The 22,188-nt window shown below is 33.9% G+C and overlaps 1 long non-coding RNA gene across 1 annotated transcript; it reads left to right on the top strand.

The window, feature by feature from the left end:
• Nucleotides 1-20,409: 20,409 nt before the first annotated feature.
• Nucleotides 20,410-21,667, top strand: LOC113293157. Its single transcript, XR_003332081.1, has 3 exons — nt 20,410-20,786; nt 20,932-21,029; nt 21,145-21,667. It is a non-coding gene; the product is annotated as an uncharacterized LOC113293157 (long non-coding RNA).
• The last annotated feature ends 521 nt before the right edge of the window (nt 21,668-22,188 follow it).

Raw genomic sequence — 22,188 nt, 5'->3', positions numbered from 1 at the left:
TGACTCCTTGGAAGAAAGATATGAAGTAAGTTCCATCTCAATATCGAAACCTATTCAGCTCCTGGAGAGCAAGACGAAGATAATTAACTATAAACTATTTACGAAAAACCAAACTTTCCAAAGCAACAATACTCTACAAACAAAAAAAGTATAATATTCGAATATTATACTTAAAACTATTTTTCTTTTACCGGAGCATGTGGCTTATTAATCTCATTTTTCGCGTTAGTGAAATTGTTGATATTAAGATTAATAATGTCATTAATACGAGGAAGACTCACAAGGAGTTGGTAGTAAAAACGTCCATCTTCTTGAAAGTTAGAGTCCATTTGGTTGAAATGTTTAAAAAATTGACCTTGAATTATTTTTCGAGCATGCATCAAAGTCAATGGACAACTTGGTAGCTTCAAATCTCTCAGCTTTTGAAGAGTCAATGACTTAGAAAGACCCAAAAAAGGTGAGATAGGTTGTTTATAGTTCTTGCTAGGATTACTACGTGAAGGGACACTACCATCATCTTGTCTCGAGATGCTAGAGTTCAGGATCATTGGATTGTAAGATCGCATCTTATCACCATCTAAAGGATTATTTCCTCGACCTCCTTGTCTACCCATACCTCGACCTCGATTAATCAAGCTAGGGAAAACAAAATCAATTCCATAACCACCAGCTTGAGCTCTACCCTCAAAAAAGTAAATACATTTCGACCTATTCTTCCTCTAATTGGAGAAATATTATTTTCAGAATCTTCACAAAATTCACCGACCTAGGGACGTCTCTAACATTTGGATGACCTTGTGCGAAAGATATCGGGACACCCTTTGATGTAGTTTTTCTTTTCCGCACATATATTTTATACGTTTCTTAATGAAATCTACTCACTTTTTCTACTATTGGATCACTGGTTCTTTCTGTTTGCGCGTTGCATATCCACTTTCGACTGGAATCATCCTATTTTGAGGCATATCATAAGTAAACCAAGGAAATACAACTAGGGAACCAAAAGGCAAGACTATATATATACCTTAATAAAGTTGTAGCTTCTTTGCAAAATCAAACAAGGTTTGAATTACACACAAATCAGTTATAAGAAGATGTAATCGCTTGCAATCAATTCAAAAATTATAGCTAACAAGGATTGATTCAATAATTTTAATAGGAAATCGAACTATCAGCACGGTTATGTGATAATCATAATATCTATTTCCTATTATATATTATTAATTATCAAATATCTATTATGAAACATATAACATACTAGATAGATACAAATATTTTTAAACATAAGTTATGAATGGATTCAATAAAAAGTGAAAACACAAACTCTAGTCAGGCTGTCAAGAAGTTATGCTATAACTTAGTACTTATGAATAATGAATGCAGAATAACACAATAATATACTTACATTAATACCGTATGGGTCATGGATGCACCAAATGGAAATGCAAATGCGATGCTTGGTCTTTTATTTAATGATTTTTATCTCTCTCACTCTCACCTACTTCAATTGCAGTTTGAGATCTTCTAGGGTTGAGTGATAATTTCAAACATCAATATTTTTTGGAAGTTTTTGTCTGTTTTGTTTTTTGGACTACCCATCAAAATACAAGCCCGTATTAGTTTTTTTTTTGTTATCCACCTTGTGTTGGAGCATAACTTGATGGGCTCAGAACCGGGCATGTACCGACCAATATCTTATCTTTGAAAATATCAATAACTCAATAATTTGACCCGATATACGACAAAAAATCGACTATCTCATTCTTAGGACCCTTTATATGGAAGATTAAATCATACATTTTAAGAGGTGAACATTATCATCCCCTGTATGACCTAGGTCGTTCCTGAATATGTCTAACCTTGCCATAATAACTTTCAGAACTGCTAAAATTTTTGGACCTGAGATAAGGAAACCAAAAAAACCTGATTATTAATTAATAATCACAATTAGAGTGCAAACATAATTGTTATAAGAGAAAAAAATACTTACGAGAATGGGGAGAAGGATTGTTTTTTTTTTTTTAATGATATAGGTTTATCTTCAAAATTATCTAGATATTCTTAATTTGAAGAAATAAGCACTGGATCAACTTCGTTACATTATATCTAAAGCGTAAGCTTCTTCCCCCTTGCTAAAGATCTCAATGCCAAGAGATTGAATACCTAATCTTCTAGAAAGATTCTTGAGTAATGAGTAAATCTCAGGTTTATTGTTTTTCTTCAGTGTATACTTCTGAAACATATGAAGAGTTGTAATATTTTCATAATTATCTGTAATGTTTTCATTATGAGCAATAACTTTCTTCATTGAATCATAAAAAAATTTGGTCATCTGACCTGGAGCACAATTTACAAGCAACAAGTAATCATGAATTAATAAAGGAAGTTGAAGTAGTATGTGCCAAGATGAGATTCAGATATTAACAATTCACAATGTATAATATATGTCTCAAATTTTAGCCACTATATTTGTATAAGGATCAGGAAAACGTACTGAAAATTTAGTTGTTTAAAACAGGGATAACTGTTATAAATTTTATCAACTCCCGAAAACTAGAAATTCTTGTTCTTCCATCAAAAAGGTGGGAGAAAAGAAAAAATTTCGAGGCTTGAACTTTTAGAAGCTCTCATAATTTGAACTATAGAAAGGCTTAAACTCTTGAAATTTCAGAGATTTTGAAGAATAAAAAGGACTGTCAAGGAATTTACATATCTAGAACTTCGAGTATATAAAGAAAGTCAAAATATATGACCTAATAAATCGGTTCATTATATCCACCACCTACCGATGTTGTGAAAGTCTCCCTAGGCGCTCGCATTTTAAATAAACCGGTTCATTATATCCATCAACTACATGTATCTAAAGGACTAAATGAAGTTTAAATAAACTACAGTTTAAAGACTGCATTTTGAATAAATTGGTGGAAAATATTTTGCTGACAAAATAGAACATCTACCAAACAACTAATAGAGACCAGGTCGAGATAAAGATAACAATTATTCATACCGATGGTGACTTGAAAATACCAATATGACCAAGAGTGAGACATGCTAAGTAATATCATGAAACGTACGTGCAAGACATGAGTTATGTTGCAGGAAGCGAATATAAGAACACATGCAGATAGAGAACTAATACAGAGTCTAGTTCGAGAAGATAACTTACCATCAAAGTAAAGTCTGATTGGATCATGATGTCATCTCCACGTATACATGAGTAGTCCATTGCTAGACATACATTTAGCGTGATTCATATACATGTAACTGTATATAGGCCCAAGAGGCTAGTATGGTAAACTAAGACTTTGTATACAGACTAACTTGGTCAATAAGAGTTATACTTTTATTTGGCCTCTCTCTTATTTTCTTTAGTTTTAATTAAGTTAACTGGCCTAAAAGACAATTGGCAAACCCTACTTGGATAGAACTAAGTAATCGACAGAGAAAGATAAGTGGTACAATCAAGTCAGAAGATCAAACTGAATAAGTAATCTGATCGTAATATTACGTAGGTACATATTCCTTTATCATTCCTAAATTAGAAAATACACATCTTTAATCCTCAAATTGTATGTAGTTGTTTTGTTCATACAAAGGTACTCATGGTTGAAGTAACCTTTTGTTTAGGAGTATGATCTATAATATTTAGTTCATAAAACTGATAATGAAATTTAGGTTCTAGATATCTGACAAAGATTATTAATAACCTTTGTTAGAGCATCTCTCGGTCGAATTCTCCAGTTTTGCTATCTCAACCTTCTTGTCAATTTCAGATCTACAAAACCATATCTTGATTTCTAGTATACTAAAGTCAAGTCTCAGGCTAGAATTCGAGTAGGGTAGTTGAGTATCAGATATCACCGAATAACCTTCAGAGATAGAAGACTGAAGAACAAGTAAAGACATTTTTGAAAACTTCATCAAAAAAGAGCTTTGTATAGACTGGTCTATCATATTTACTCATCTCACTTATCATTATATTTTATGAGACTATATCGTATGATTTTAGTAGATTCAATATTGCAAATAAGAAATTTTGAGTTCAAGCTCGTCTTGGTTAAACTTTCGAAATATGATTTGAGTAATAAATGTTCTTAGATCCTTAGAAATCTTAGTTAGAACAATTTATTCTTCACAAGCTATTTTTGTTCCAAGTTAATGATTTGGAAATTTCCCAAGCAAACAGTGCATATTGTCTATAACTATTGGGAATGTTACAAATTTAGAATCAAAGATTTTCAGAACTGCTTGGAGCAAGGTATGAATACCCGGTTTACATACCTAGTCGTTATGGATTCCACGCACTGTATAGGTTTTCAAATCCGGTTTGTATACCTTTTGTATCTGAGTTCAAGAACTGGCATGAGGGAGAGGGGTGTATTGGGTGGGGATGTTTAAATATACCCCTAAGATTTGACTTCACGAACTGCTAGAGGTTTGCAAACCCGGTTTGTATACCCTTTGAGCATGACTTCGCGATCCGCCAAGAGGTTTGCAAACCTACCCAGTTCCATATTAGCAGAAGATCGTGAATTGTCTTATGACTAAGTTTGCATTTGTTATAAATTTCGTAGATGCTTTTAAGAAAACTTTACACACGAAATCACTTTGAGCTTTTTATTGCTTGTAGGTTTAGTATCTTACTTAGCTGATATGGACTATCATAATGCATGGTTATGTAACTCCAGATTATAGTGCATATTCTTCTTTGTAATTTCAAGGCGGAATTTTCACATGCTTACATAAATTCCTAATAAGAATTTCATCTAAACGGAGAAAGTGTTTGCTTGGATCTCAAGCTAACCTTAGCTTGAATTCAAAACTATCTGCAGCCTTAAAATTATATAAATAGAAAAACTCTTGTAGCTGGATTTCTCAATGCTTGGAACTCTATAACCTAGGTTTCTTTACGGTATTTTCTAAATTACGACTTTGAAGACTTCACTTATGGATTCATGAATTCTGCTCGGACTACCATTGTACCTGGTCATTTTTGTATCCGGATCTTATTCTTCTGGTTATTAAAGTTAACAAACTTTATATCAGGAACATGAAAAATAAAAATCGCAAAGTTCTCTTCGTCTCAGATGTTGTGATTCTTCAAGATAGATATGGAAACCCTTCTTTGATTTCTTTGGATTGTTCTTAAGAAGGATTTAATGATCTAGTATTCTTTTTGATAAGAATGTAAGCGTTTCAGATCTGTAAGATTTGCTAGATTTATCTTCTACAACATATTTTTGAACCTAAATTAAAAGATATCAAAAGTGAAAGCGAATAGATTTTTCCGTTAGAGTCATATATGTAATACCTCGAGTTCCGGACCAGGGTCAAACCCATATGGAGAACCGAAATCAAAGCGTTACGGGACGGAAAGAGACTTAAAAGTTTATTTTTTGTTTGTATTTAAATCAAATTAGCAATCAATAGGAAAAATATCATTTCTTAGGGTTTAAATTTATCCTAAACAATATTATATATGAAACATCAATTTACACTTTAAATAAATACAAGTGAACAATTCAATTACTAAGCTACTCTTTCCTAGCTTCTGCTACGCAACTCAAATAAATCTACAAGGAATGTCAATTGGGGTGAGATGACAGCTCAATAGAATGTACCCCCATTCTCTAAAGATGTGAAAATAAACATCAATCAGTCATTAAAACATACAACAAGAGACTTTGCACAACTTCAAGGATTCAATTATATGTTCAATAACAAGCTCACACAATATCAATAATATTCCATACAAATAATCCAATTTACAATTCAATACATCATTGATTCACAACACAATTATGTTTTCAACAATTCATCCAATTAGATTTCAAAACTTGAGTTCATGATACCAATAACATTTCCAATAATTTATCCAATTATATTTTAACACTTGATTCACAAATTAATATTGTCACAGAGAAACCATGAGTTCGCGGTACGAAAATACACCCACCTATCGTTTATCGGCGCGGACAACCTCCATTGATGGTCAGGAACAAAAGTTCCTATGGGGATCATACCCATCTACTCTCAGGGATCATTACCCGTTTCATTCATGGTACGAAAAACTTGGTTCGTACATTCACCTATTATTTACCTGCACGGACAGCCGCCATCGATGGTCGGGAAACACAAGTTCCTATGGGGATCACTACCCATTTAACTCTCGGGGATCATTACCCGCCGTTAGCATGAAACCATATTTCATATAACGGTAAAACATGAACTCATTTCAATTTTTGAAATCATTTTTAAAAACAATACAAGAAACCATGGATTAACAACATACAACAAACATTATACTTTTAGCTCAAGCATTTAATCAAACACACTAACTGCAGACATTTTACATCATGTTTTTCAGGTGATAACTTTGTCTGATCTACCTCAAAAATTTAGTGAACATTTCTAACACCATCATGTATAACATATCCAAATTTCAAATTTAACTAACGGCTCAATCAAAAGATATTGATTTTACAAGTGCATCACAAAATCTAGGCAGATAACATCATTTTACCAAACTATTCACCATAATTCATATTGGTCTAAAACTAAGCAAATCCAAATCATAATGAAATATAAGATATATATCTACAACTTTTGTTAAGACCTTTAATCATTTTAACATCATTAAGACTGCCTAAGAGCATCAAAACTACAACAAAATGAAACTGTATAGAATTTCAGAAACTGTTATCCAAATTAAAAAAAAGTACTCAACTGTGAAAGTAATTTTAACCAGTAAAACCCAATTATGTTGTGTATCACAAGAACCAACCTGATCATCAGTCCAATATACATAGTTATGCGAATAAATTTCTGAAACCTAACAATACAAAATCATACAAGAAAACACATGGAGAAAAACACCAGAAGAGAAAGGGTCTAGCATTCTACCTCTGAATTTCTAAAAACTCCTTTTGATTTTCCTTTATCCTTCATCTCTAAAATTCTCTAGCACCATCTCTTTCTTCTTAGCCCTAGCCTTTTCTTTTCTAACTTCTAAAATTCTTTTCCCAAACTTTCCTAAAATTTATATTTTTACTAATATTGATAATAATACTTAATTTATCTTTTCATTTTCCTTTAATTTTATTTATCATTAATTATTATAATTTACCCTAACTTGTAGCCTTTCTACTTTAATCAACCCACCTAGGCTAAGGCTAAGGCTAAGGAACAACAACCTAAGCCACAAGGTTAACCAATCCGGTTATAACCCGACCCAAAATAGTAACTAAAAATTACAGGTTATTACATTCTACCACCCTTAAAAAGAAATTCCGTCCCGAAATTAAGAAACATATGTATAATCTGAAAATTGCAAAAACAATTTAATCTAGCACACAATACAATGACGCAAGCAATACACTAATCAAATCAAACAAGCATGCTTAGTATCACATCAATATACCAAATAATTATTTTACGGTCCCATTCAAGATCTAAAGCCTAGAGCTCTGATACCAACTTGTAACATCCCGAGTTCCGGACCAGGGTCAAACCCATATGGAGATCCGAGCTCGAAGCATTACAGGTCGGGAAGAGATTTATAAATTTATTTTTTGTTTGTATTTAAATCAAATTAACATATCAAAATTAATCAATAGGAAAAATATCATTTCTTAGGGTTTAAATTTATCCTAAACAACATTATATATGAAACATCGATTTACACTTCAAATAAATACAAGTGAACAATTCAATTATTAAGCTACTATTTCCTAGCTTCCGCTGCGCAACTCAAATAAATCTGCAAGGAATGTCAATTGGAGTGAGATGACAGCTCAATAGAATGCACCCCCATTCTCTAAAGATGTGAAAATAAACATCAATCAATCATGAGAACATACAACAAGAGACTTCGCACAACTTTGATGATTCAATTATATGTTCAATAATAAGCTCACACAATATCAATAATATTCCAGACAAATAATCCAATTTACGATTCAATACATCGTTGATTCACAACACAATTATGTTTTCAACAATTCATCCAATTAGATTTCAAAACTTGAGTTCATAATGCCAATAATATTTTCAATAATTTATCCAATTAGATTTTAAAACTTGATTCACAAATTAATATTGTCACAGAGAAACCATGAGTTCACGGTACCAAAATCTTGGTTCGTACACCCACCTATCTTTTATCGGCACAGACAGCCTCCACCGATGGTCAAGAACAAAAGTTCATATGGGGATCATACCCATCTGCTCTCGGGGACCATTACCCGTTTCTTTCACGGTACGAAAACCTTGTTTCGTATATCCACTTATCTTTTACCGGCATGGACAGCCGTCATTGATGGTCGGGAAACACAAGTACCCATAGGGATCATTACCCATTTAACTCTCGGGAATCATTACCCACCGTTAGCATGAAACCATATTTCATCTAACGGTAAAACATGAACTCATTTCAATTTTTGAAATCATTTTTAAAAACAATACAAGAAACCATGGCTTAACAACATACAACAAACATTATACTTTTAGCTCAAGCATTTAATCAAACACACTAACTGCAGACATTTTACATCATGTGTGGTGATAACTTTGTCCGATCTACCTCGAAATTTTAGTAAAACTTTATGACACCATCATGTGTAACATTTACAAATTTCAAATTTAACTAACACCTCAATCAAAAGATATTGATTTTACAAACGGATCACAAAATCTCGGCAAATAACAGCATTTTACCAAAATATTCACCATAAATTCATATTAGTCTAAAATTAAGCAAATCCAAATCATAATGAGATATAAGATATATATATATATATACAACTTTTGTTAAGACCTATAATTATTTTAACATCATTAAGACTGCCTAAGAGCATCAAAACCACAACAAAACGAAACTGTACATACTTTCAGAAACTATTATCCAAATTAAAAGAAGTATTCAACGGTAAATTTACGGTGGATTATTCTCAAATTTTAACCAGTAAAACTCAATTATGTTATGTATCACAAGAACCAACCTGATCATCAATCCAATATACATAGTTATGTGAATAAATATCTGAAACTTAACAATACAAAATCATACAAGAAAACACATGGAGAAAAACACCAAAAGAAAAAGGGTCTAGCATTATACCTCTCAATTGCTAAAAACTCCTTTTGATTTTTCTTGATCCTTCATCTATAAAATTCTCTAGCTCCATCTCTTTTTTCTTCTCCCTAGCCTTTTCTTTTCTAACTTCTAAAAAAATTTCCTAAACTTTCCTAAAACTTATATTTTTACTAATAATGATAATAATACTTAATTTATCTTTTCATTTTCCATTAATTTTATTAATTATTAATTATTATATTTCCGCCATAATTTGTAGCCTTTCTAGTTTAATCAACCTACCTAGTCTAAGGCTAAGGAACGACGACATAAACCACAAGGTTAACTACTGTGGGTATAACCCGACCCGAAACAGTAACTAAAAATTACAAGGTATTACAAGATAGGTATTGATGGTCTTCACTGAGGTTGAAACAAATTTTAGGCTGTAAAGGACGTCATCTAAAGGAATCAAGTGCGTAGAATCTTGCAAGATTCAAGAGAAGTATGGAGCACAACTGCAGATGAATTGCTTAGAGGGTTAACTTGGTCTCAACTACATTATAGTCCGAAGTCTGATGGTAGGATAATAGTTTTTAGCGGTTTAATACAATATGGTGTTCAAAGTTGGAAGAGGTCCTAAGGTTTTATGCTAGTAGAGTTTTCCTCGTTAACAAAAAAATTTCCCGGTGTATCGTGTTTTCCTTTTTCGCATTATATTATTTATCTTTATAATAGGAATATGACAAAAAATACAAATTTATCTAGATAGCTTAAGTCCTTTATGATTGAGATCAAACAAGTTACAAGTTTCATGCTTGTTAGGATTAAGATCTTGTACAATTCGGATACAAACTAGATTGATCTTGGATATTGATTTTTGGGATCGTCCAACAACTCTTCTACACAATAAGCTACACGGACCTTTGGTCTATACATATTGGTTATGGAAGGGAAAAAATATCTACATAAAATCTTACTTTTGGCCTACTTGTGACTGTATTAGGATTTTCCCATACATGTTGCCAGATGAAGAAGTTGGTGGTGTACTTAGTATAACCTCTATATCATCAAGTGCAGGGACATATGAAATCGACGAAGAAATCTTCCTGAAAGTACACACAATAAGGAAGAAAATAATCGTGCACCAGATTCATTAGTGTAGACATAATTGGCTCTGGATCTCTAGGTAAGTTCCCTGAATGTAACAACATCATAGTGTTCATCAGTTCTCTATCTTCTTCTAACTCATCATCCAGTTGTCATAACATTTGAATACTCATTTATTGTTGTGTTTTAGTATTGCATCTCTTCGTCAGTAGAATCCATTGTTTATACATTGAGAAGTAAGTAAATTGAGGATAAAAATGTGAGGAAGATAGGCGTGTGTAAATTGAGATTAGCGAGGTTGGAAATGGGGAGAGAGGGATGGGGTAACAGTTAACTACATAGTTTTAACCTAACACCTCATTTGGTTGGAAGAAATGGATTCCAAGGAATTCAATTACGGGGTAATCCAATTCTGGAATTAAATTCCACGAAATTGAATTCAAATCAATGCAGTTACTTTTGATTTTTACCCTGGAATCCAATTTCATTACACTACTAGACCAATGCAATGGAAATCTATTACACCTCGTTGGGTTGGATGAATTGGATTCCTAGGAATTCAATTATGGGGTAATCCAATTCTTGGAATTGGATTCAATTCCAAGAAATTAGCATTTGTTTGAGGTAATCCAATTTTTTTTGTTTTTACCTTGGAATCCAATTCCATTGCGCTACTAGACCAATGCAATGGAAATCTATTATTTTGGGGGGAATTAGATTCCTAGAAATCAAAATTCTCAATTACAAAGAGTTGGTTTGGACAGTTTGGTTCAAAGAATTGGTCACATTCCCCCGGAATTGGATTACCAGGAATCCAATTCCTTGAACCAAACATGTTGTTATTTTCGAGGGAATTGGATTCCTACGAATCAAAATTTCACGTTCCCCCGGAATTGGATTATCAAGAATCCAATTCTTTGAACCAAACATGCTGTAATAGGAAAACCTCTATCGCCAACGATATAATTTCTCTCGCTGGCGATGTAAAGTGCATCGCTGAATATAAGACTCGGGGAAATTAATAAAGTACCCATGTGGGGAAATACATTTAAAAAAATGCCAACGTTTTTTTCATAATTTGTTTAATGCTCCCAAATTGACCTTTTCCATCCCGTTTTATTGAAAAAACGATTAACGGTCGTTAGGAGAGAGTTGGCATTAAATCGGCTACACGTGGCATTGAATCAGCTACATCAAAAGACATTTACACCTCCTGAATCATATGACAGGCACGAGTTAGAAGAGTTAGTGCGAACTCTACTCGTGACTAGGAATAGTTAGTCTAAACTTCACTCATGAAAGATCACACTAAACTAAAATTACAGGAACTTGCTTCAAAGATTCTCCTACCAAATCCAAATTAAACATAAATGATTAACATTCTAAGCATCTGAAATCAATGCTTATAAAACATGAGGGTTTTATATGTCATGGGACGGCTGAGATATATTCAATTTTCTAACTGGTGGTCGTAATCCTCCCTCCTCCATCTGAAATTGGTTTAATCCAATGGCTAACATTCCTTTGCGTCCCACATTAAAAGTAAGATCATTTAGTTTTGTAAAGCTACAGAAACCCTACTAAAGTAATAATGATTTAGCGTTTCCATTACCTTTTCCAATTAATTCTCCAGTTAAGCACCGATAATGGCCCTTCTATCATCTTTTCTTAATCGAAAATTTCCCTCTCTATAGTCTATTCCATAACGTTTCAGGCTTTCCATTCACCGCAAAAAGCTTTTCAATCCGATAGAACTTTTTGCGACTTTACAAAGAAGAAAAAGAAAGAAAGAAAAAAAGCTCATCCCGGATTTAGTTGTTGTCTCCGTATATAATGTCTCATACTGTCGAGAACCTCATCCGCCCCACCAATTGAACATGATGTAAGTTTGATCTATTTTCTTACTTCCGTTTTCATACTTTGTCCATCGCGATTTGCTTCTGATTCATGCAAATTTCATTAATAAAGTCAATTAAGCTTATAGCTAAAACGTTGTTTACTTTCAGTTCAATTTCAACAGTTTCTTCATCAAACCTTAAATTGATATCCTTCTTTATGGTTATTATATTGGGTGTGATTGATGTGGTTGTAAATGTTATTGGTTTTTTCAATTCCAGACAAGTTAACTTCGGCAGCGAGGAAGTTTTTTTAGGATGTGATCCAACGTCGTTCCTGGCTCGGATTACTCTAAAGTATTGAGCTTTCATTGTTCAAGTTGTCTTCATTTTTTCTCAATTAAATTTCAAAGATATGTTTTTACTAATTTCTCTACATTGATTTAATGGGTATGTTCTTATAATTCGTGACGTAACTGGGTTATTTTATAAATGGTTTTGGAATTCAGCTTCACAAAAATTTTGGTTTGTTGCTGCTTCTAAAGTCTTTGCAACTGTTGTTCAGGTTCGATCGGCTCTACCAGTCCCATGAGAAATTTTTCTTGTTAAGTTTATTGTTTAGTTCCTTCTACTAATACTTTTCTGCATATACTTTCCATTATTTCCTGGTTTTGTGCACAAACAAACTACGGATTATTGTATGCAGTGAACCACTACTCTTGTAAAAGGTCAATGATTTTGAGCCAGTTCTGTTTATAGTTCAAATTGCCATTCAAATTTAGGAAACATCAAAGATCGAGTACATAGCATGTTACCGAAGGTCCAACAGGTGTAGAGCTATATTCTTGATGTGTTACCCAATTAACACATGATCTACCACCACAACAGTCTACTAGACCGTTTGATTCATTTAACAGTCAGTAACTTTGTAATGTTTAGAACACTCCTTTAAAAATGTTATTGTTATAATTCTCGGTTTCCTTAATATTGTATATGCATTGCATCTTAGCAACGGCGTTTTAATGTCTAGTGAGATCGGGAGAAGGAGAGAAAATGTAGAAGATGTAAAAGAAGGAAAAATAATTGAATTTTTTTGCTAATTTGTCCATCGTAAAGGAAAATGAAGGTTCTTTTGCAGTGACGTTGAGGGAATTTAGTGTCCTTCATTGAAATAACTTAGAACTATGACATTGTTTCTTATGTATTCTTGGCACTTTACTGAAAAGTGTATTAGATAAGAATTTGAATGTTACTTTATTTCCATAACAGTGGAAGTATATTGAAAATTACCATATGGATGTGTTCAAGTGTTCAATAGAATTTATGATAGAACTTTGACGTTGATGATTAATCTGATATGTTTTCCATTCATCAAATTGAAGACTGTCGTACAAAACCAACGACGATACATCTAGAGGTGGATCCCATCTTTGTTTCTTGTTATAGAATACATTAGACTAAAAATCTATTATGTACTGATGTGAATAAAAACTTTTAAAAATTAGTAAGGAAAAAGAGATTCTTCGTTCTTTGCTAATGTTAGTAGCTTTTTCGTTCTTGAAAAATAATAATATAATCTTACATTGTTCTGGATTATCTTGAATGTGCAGCCGGTTGTAATTCCAATATTCACCAAAAGAAAATAACAATCTATGTTTGCATGATGTTATCTAATTAACATGTGATTTTTAGGTTGTTGTTTTGGATATCAAGTTCTATGTCATTTTCAAGTTTCAAATCTCTTGGTATGGGGTTTCGAAGTGACTATTTTTACAAGTACTAATTTAATTTAACTCCGTATCTATAAGGGCCATACTCGAGCCGCCCCGACTACGATGTGGTCGGGCCGCATACTCAAAGTATGCAGTCTCTTTCTTTTTCTAACATGTATATAAACTTAAACCCTGTCCCTCCAAATTCCCGCAAAACATTCACTTTTTGAGAAAAAAATAGGAAATTAACTAAAAAAAAGTTAGTTAAATATTTTTATAATAATTTTTTTTTCACTTTATTTTTTACTTTATATACGTGTCAAAAAAAAAAAAGGGGCCACATACTTTGAGTATGCGGCCCGACCACATCGTATCCGCACCGTACTGGAGCGCTGCATCTTAATGATGGTCCCTTTTCACCAAATTTATTTTGTTTTTACTGATTGAGTTGATTGTTTGTTTTAACGTGACCAAATGTTGTTGAAATGTTAGCTTGGAAATGTTATCAAGGATGCAATATCTTTTGGGAGGATTCTCTGTTTTGATGGTTATATTTTTGCAGGTGCTTGGGTTAAGATCAGCCCACCAAATTCACAGTGGCCATGAAAAAATGACAATCGCATAATCAAATGTGAAAACTACAGTGAGATTCATTTTCCCAGATTTTTCCACTGAGAAACCCACGTCCAGAAAAGTTCAAGCGCGCACCCATTTTTTGGGATAAAATTTCAGTCACACCCATAGTTTATAAAATTATGTTTCTTCACAAGCAGCAAACTTTCTTCTTCAATTCCTTCTCTTTTTCTTCTCTACTGTGAGTTTCTTCTCTATTGATTCTTAAGAATTTCAAAAACGATTGTACAAAAATCTTTGATCCTAATAAACCCTATAAAATCATCTGATTCCAGTAAGGGAGAACCAATTTTTACTTTTTCGTTATGGGATAGGGGAGACAAATCGAGAGATGGTTTCTCTTTCAGTAACAACGACAACAATTCTTTGGTTAGAAGATTAGCGGTATGAAGGATAAGAAGAAAGATGAAAACTTGGTTAGGAAACCCAAATTCTAGGGTTTGCTAAAATTTTTAATTTTATCTCATGTTCTTAATTCTTCCATTTAATCTCAGTATGTGTTACTTCGACTTCAATTTGTAAGGAGTTTGTTGTGGCCGATAGTTGGTGATGAAATTCAGGGAGTGGTGATGAAATTCAGTTCGACAGCAAATAAGTGGAAGTGCAGATGCATGTTTGTATAGATGGGTTGACTGAATTGGTGATTTCTCAGTGAATGGAGTTTGGGGTTCGATATGAATGATGCTGGTTTCATGGATGTAATTGATTGAATCAGTGGTGGTCGAATTAAGGCGTTTGGCAACAGCAACATGGAGAAGAAGATGAGGTATGTTTTGTTGGTTTTAAGGAGATGTTGCCGAGATGAAGAAGAGCTGGTGGAGCCAGTGAATCGATTCTGTGTTGGTTGAGACGCTGCTGTCTAGCTGCAGTTGAAGAAGTTAGCCGTGAATTTTCCAATTACTGACATGTCTCATTTGAACTAAAGCTAGGTGATGAACGGAGGGGTCTCATATGATCAGTTTCACGTGCAGCAGCGGCAACAATAATTTAGAGTTTAACTGATATTAGTCTCATGAGATTTACAAATTAACTGAACAAGTGAATCAGCTAAAGAAGGAGATCAAAATGTGCAGTTCCATCATGATTCTTCATCCGTGAATGGAGACAATTTCAAGCTTTAAATCTGACTGCTACTTTTGGAACTCGGACATGAAAGCAAAAGTAGCTTTAAATCTGACTGCTACTTTTGGAGCTCGGACATGAAAACAATACCTTGGACGGGAATGAGTTATGGAAGCTTTTGAGTCAGTGTGTACGGGTTGAGTGAGATTTCTAGACGGTGAGAAGATGGAGAGAGTTTAATGTGGCCGATAGTTGGGTGAAATAAAAGAGATGGTTGCATTGCAGATACAAAAGTGACTACATAACCTATTATGAGGATGAGAAAGTGGTTGCATAACCTGTTATGCATCTACAAAATTTGTTGCATAACTTGTTATGAAGTCCAGAAAAGGGTTGCATAACACGTTATGCAACAACTTTTTTGTCACTATTAAAATCAACAACAACAAAGACTGCATAACTTGTCATCCACCTAAAATAATATCTGCATAATATGTTATGCAGTCGCGAAAATAGAGGCATAACCTGTTATGCATCCGAAAATACGGCTGCATAATGCATTATGCATCGAGAAAATTGTTGCACAATCTTTTATGCATCGAGAAAATACATGCATAATGCATTATGCATCTATTTGTTATGTATGCACTAATACAATGGCTACACAACTTGTTATAGATGTATAACTTTGTTATGCAGATGCATAATTTTTTACGCAGTGGAGAAAATGGTTGCATAATTCGTTATGCGTCTGCATAATGTGTTATGCATCCTTTTTGGTGGCTGCATAATGGTCATGTATCAATTTTTCGAAAATATTGTCTAAAATGATGATCACCTCCGATTTTTTCGTGAAAAACAAAAATTTGATATTCTTGTTTGTACTCGTTGCGTAGCTCTCTTAAAATATTTCCAACGATATAAAATTTGTAAAAATCCAAGGCGCGGATTTTTAGATATGTTATATTCAAGTTTCGTTACCAATTATACCCCTGATGCATAACCTGTCATGCGGATGCATAATCCGTCATACATACATTTTTAATAATTTCATATAATTATGAGTGTTACGGAAATAATTATGGGTGTCACATATCTAAAATTAATTGTGAACTTGACAATGTGAATATTATTCTTTTTTGGGTCTCCCCTAATTTTCCCTAATCAAATTCTGGATAATCATTAATAATAATAGAAAAACCATGGGCCGGCTAATCTCTTTGAAATAGGACCCTTCATATCAGGTGTAGTTCAGTTAACGTAGGTGTACCATTTTCCCCTGTTAATATGCATTACTCTATTAATGTACCTCATATCTATATAAGTAGCAAATTCCTTCATGTTGAGTGGCAGCACTACAAAAAATACTACTCCCTCCGTTTCACAAAGACAGTCCGCTTTGATTTTCTCAAAATATTAAGTAGACCATACTATTTTACTTGACTATCCTTAGTTACTTACCTATTTTATTTTAATAAAATGCTAGCAATAAAGACTATCCAAAATTGGTGTGAGAATTATAAATACGAAATATAAAAGGGAAATTTAAAAGATATTGAATTTAAGAAGTATAAACTTTATAAGGAATCTAATTTTTAGAGTTAAATGTATATATTTCCTTAGAAGGAAGGAAGGATATATTTGTTTCCTCAATTATACTAATTTCTTTAATATTTTAGATTGAGTCACGTTAAAAATGGATTTATGAATATAAAGAATTCAAGGATATATTAGAGAGTTCATTGAAAAAATATGACTATAAACAGAAACTGGACACAATTTTGAAACTGATGAAAAAGGAATAGAGTACGGTCTTTCAGACACACAGAGGGAGTAATTAAAATAGTTGGTATTATCTTGCTTGTTGTACGTGTAGCAAAAAGGTACTTGGTGAAGATAGTGATCTTTGGTCCACCAATTGTGAAACTATTCCTTTCTCCAAGTCAATGCTATGCAATATAATTGATTATCTTAGTTACCTCACAAGTATCCACCCGTATTTTGTTGTTAATCTGGTGACCATGTTATGCTTGCGATGCAGGTTCCTTCTCCTCCCTGAATCCGAAGAAGAAGATATTATGGGTTCCGCAGTTTTTGTATCTCTGGACAGTGAGGTTCATAAGATGGTTCGCCCCCTTGCATCCAAACTCTTGAGCAGGTAAGATGTAAACAAAATTAATTTAATCTTCCTCATCCATAGAACATTACTCATTAGACTGTCATTTCATATCAAACAAAATGTTAGAAGTTCCCTTTACTAAAGACTCGGGAAATTCTGCAGGCAGTGGTATCTATGTTTGGGATCCATGTTTTTAGTTTTTGTTGTTTCTTAATTTGGGAGTTGCTGTAAACGATCAAAACCTTGGTTTGGTTGTTACTTCATGACGAGGAACATTCCTCTCCCTTCTTTGTTTCGTATGGTTTCTTTTTCCGACGACAATAGTCCGACTTCTGGCATCTCCATTTGCTTAACCGTCAATCGCTGTTTTTCCTATTATAATAATCAACCGATACTTACACTGTTTTGTGCCCGAACTCATAAATATACGGAAGTTTGAAACTCCGTCCGGCTGACGATTCATGAAACAAATATCTTTCGGAAATGTATAATGGGTGTTAAACTCGGATTTTAGTATAAGTGTACGTGTCATAACCGAAGATCGCGCCACTGTGAAATAGCCCCTTCTGTTACGGCACGCGTCATTTCCTAATACATTACAATCAAGATCACTATAACATTCCCAATAATTGAAAATATAAATGAAAACAAAACCAAGATGTCGCCGGTGACGGAGCTTGATTTGTAAATGGAATCAAATCAAAATTCAATTCACGCCGAACCCCGGTTCCCTGATTTTTCTCCACCATCACCATTTTTCAAAACCCACTCGATTGAGCCCACTGATTCTAATCTTTCAGTTGAGATGCTCAACAGAACCACCACTAATCGTAGCCCAAATTCAATCTTTGTATCTACTTCTAATGGATCCTCTTCGTATCGGCTTGCTTGTTCATCTTAATCACGAAATTTCCTTCTTAAATCTTATATACAGCTCATAAAAATGTCATCACCTCAAACCCTAATCCTAGCTAGTCTTTTTAGATACAGACCCTACATAGAGTTAAAATGAAAACCAAGCCACACCCTATTCTAAAACCACCTCGATCGTGTGAATTTCCTACAAATTCATAGGACGGAGATGATGATGTTTGATTAGGAAGAGTTAGAGCCAGAAACAGAGAAAAGAGGATAGAGCAGGAGTCGCTTCAAGTGATGAAACAATGGGGAAAAATAAACGAGATGAATTAAGGGGAAGGTAGGGTTTGTAAAAAATCCAACGACCATTATTGGTAAGACTCATCTTAAGTCGTTCGTTACTTATGGGTAGTTTTGGAATTTCCAGCACGAACATATCTTCTCTTTACCTGAAAATTAACTAACAAACGAGATTTTACTGAAATGGTGGGTCCGGATGGAAATCATACGACATGGGCATGAATATAATTTATGAAAAAACGTAGATATATTTTTAAACGCATTTCCCCGTATAGGCATGTTTTTAAGTTCCCTAAAAACTCGGTCAGTAAGAAAAACAAAACAAAATCCTAAACCGCAACACCATGCCCCCTGATTTAAAGGGGCTGGTTAGTGCGTGGTTCAAAGAATTCTTGTTTTCGAAATTTGAATATCTCATCAAAAAGGTCCAAAAAATTTCATCCAGTCTCCTTCTCAGTCAATTTCTGTATCTGTTTCACTCATTCATGACAATCAAATCACAACCGCAACAACAGAAGTCACAGAACATTGAGAGTTACAATCAAGCCCGCAGTTATACGTCCAATAGTGCATTGAACATCCAAGAAGCTCCTCTAATTGGTTGTCTTAATCCTAATAGAGCGACACTGTTCTTTCTCAGTTCAGTGTAGACACTTCTTGGAATCGTGCTATGGTTAGTATACTGATCAAAGATTGACAAATAAAAAAAAGTCCTATTTTTAACTTAGCTGTAAAAACATTGTGTGTTCGGAAAAATGCCCAAGTGATAAGGGCAGTGCATAGGAGCAATTAACATTGCGACCAAATTACATAATCAAGTTTATTTTGCACAATCTTGCTTTCATTTGTCTTGATATTTTTGTTGTTATTATTTTGATCACCAAAGTAAGAAGTTTTACTGAATATAAAATCTGGTTTTTTATACCAACAATTTTTTCTTCATAAACTATTGGAATCTTCGAAGCATGATTACAAGATTTCTGATCACCATTTTCTAAATTTCTGTCTTGTTCACCATTTTGATCTTTCTATTATCTAAATTACCCAATAATTTCCAGTATGAACAACCAAGGATTACAACAGCAGAAGTATTTAACGTCACATAGCAGCTAAACCACCTAGTAAATATGGAACCAGTGACTGCAATTATGAATGTCTTTTAATGCTTAGTGTAATGGTGTCCTAAACCACTTAATATTGAAAATATGCGGTTTGCTGGCTATGCCAAATCTGGTCAGTGTTTGTATTCATGCACATTGTTGGCATCTCATTTAGTACAATGATTACTTTAAGCATTTTTCTGTGGCACCTCTTGCTCAAACTTAGAAATATGGCTGTTAGTTAAGAACTTTATAGTTCTTTAAATATGTGACATTTTCTCCAAGAGGTTGTGCAAACATTTGCATTCATTAATTTGAATACAATCTGCTTCTTTCAGGTGGTTTTCTTTTCGTGAGGATCGTAGCTTTGTCGGGACTGTGACATGACATTTGGGAGCATTCATGGCTGCTCAATGGGATGTTTGGCTGTTAGTGAGTACTTTGCCAATTGGCTTGGCTAAAAGGATTCTAATATCCTGAATCAATTGTTGGATTAACTAGACCAAGAATTGGCTAACTTTGCTTGGCTACATTATTTTCTTATCATACATCCCTGGTTCAAGTTTTGTTAGTTAACCTCTATATTTTTCGTGCAGTTAGACTATCATGAAATGGTATTCCATAATCTGTTGAAACTGTGACCTCTAAGTAAGGAGGAGGAACCTTTTTAATCTCTTGAAGAACTTGAGGCCCAGACTGACGGAAACCTACTTCCGGATGACGATGACTTCCTCTCTTGGATTGATGACCTTGATGATAGCGCCAAGCCCTGTATTAACACGAATTAGAAGAGTTTGATCTGTTTAGCAGCAGTGGAGGAATATAAGTCGAGGTGGGGGATTAAAGGAATGCAGAATTTGTAGAACAAGGACTGAATGCAGCAGCTGTTGGGGAGCACCCGTTAGGTAAACATCCTTTTAGAACACTTTCGCGAGAAATATCAATAACATTATCAAAGAATTGGAATTGGAGGCACTTTTTGAGGTACTTTTCTTGCCAATTTTCCATAATCATGATCATACAGTCATAATGTTCTTCTTAGCATGCTTACAATTTTTTTCACATCCGCAATTTGTATACTGCCCATAAAGCACCGTGGCTTCATTATGATCTCTTACTTACTATGAAGGATCATACACACCTCAATTTCATCAACCTTGGCACACACTTCTCAATTTCGAAGGATCCGACTAATCTGCTTGGGTTTCCGTTATTGTTACTTCACTGGTATGCGTATATCTAAGACCATCCTCCATACTGTGAAGAAATGAAGTTGCTTACCATTGTCTGTTTTCCCTGTGGGACTAACTTTAATATGTTCTCCTTGTTGTTTATAATGCAGGGATTCACTAATGTTATTAACTCAACTGAGATGCTAAGCATTTTCATTCCTTCTTTCGTCTATAATAACCAAGTAACATCACTTACAGTTGATTGACATTGAATGTAAGATTGTGACGAAAACATTGGAAGAGTTAAAAACGTAAAGCAGTCAGGTATGGCGTATGGGACCAAGAAACAATTAAAAAAAACCGTCAAGTTTATTATAGTACCATGTAAGATTCCATGTAGTCCCCAATTGTTTACCCACCGGTCCAGGTAACATCCTACAGAATTTCAAGGGTTTCTTTTCCTCTTGACTGGTAGATTTCAGTTATTAAAAGGGTTATCTGTTGTGATGACGCGTTGAAGAAACCTCAACCGGAGCATGGCTGCTAACGCGGATATTACCAGTTTACCCGAAAGGTACCAAATCGAGATCGGGATATGAAAGGAAGTGCTTTGTCTAACATGTTATGTTTTCCCGTTGTGTACGTGGGAGACTGCCAGGTTTATTATCATGTACTGAAATACTCCTTCCGTCCCACTCCTAAGTGACCTATTTGAAATTTGCACAATTTTTAAGGCAAGCAAGTAAAATATTACTTTTAAGCATTTTTTACAATTATACCCTTATGAATAATAACTATCGAAATTTAGAAATGGTTTACCTCTCAAAATACTCCACGGATGTTCGCAAACTTCATACCATTGAAAAGCATTTTAAAACACCTACGTAACGAATATAAACATGCCTATCAAATTATGCATATTTCGTATATTCTTTATAATTAACTAAAAGGATAATTCCGGAATATCTCATTGTTTAATGATATAGGTCACTTATCATTGGGACAAAATTTAAAATCAAATAGGTCACTTAGGAGTGGGACGGAGGGAGTATTAGCTTTCTTTCAGATAATTTATGTTATTTAATTACCAATTTTCAGCTTATTCAACAACAAATTATGTCCTCCTCGTTGGGTCAGTATTCATCACACATTTTACAAGCAAAAACAATTTGCTACACAAAATGTAGGCACTTTTGCTTCACAACTTGTAAACA

The sequence above is a fragment of the Papaver somniferum genome, chromosome 7, assembly GCF_003573695.1.
Source record: "Papaver somniferum cultivar HN1 chromosome 7, ASM357369v1, whole genome shotgun sequence".
Taxonomy (NCBI): Eukaryota; Viridiplantae; Streptophyta; class Magnoliopsida; order Ranunculales; family Papaveraceae; genus Papaver; species Papaver somniferum.
Note: the sequence above shows the minus strand (reverse complement) of the source record. Positions and strands in the feature narration are given on the sequence as shown.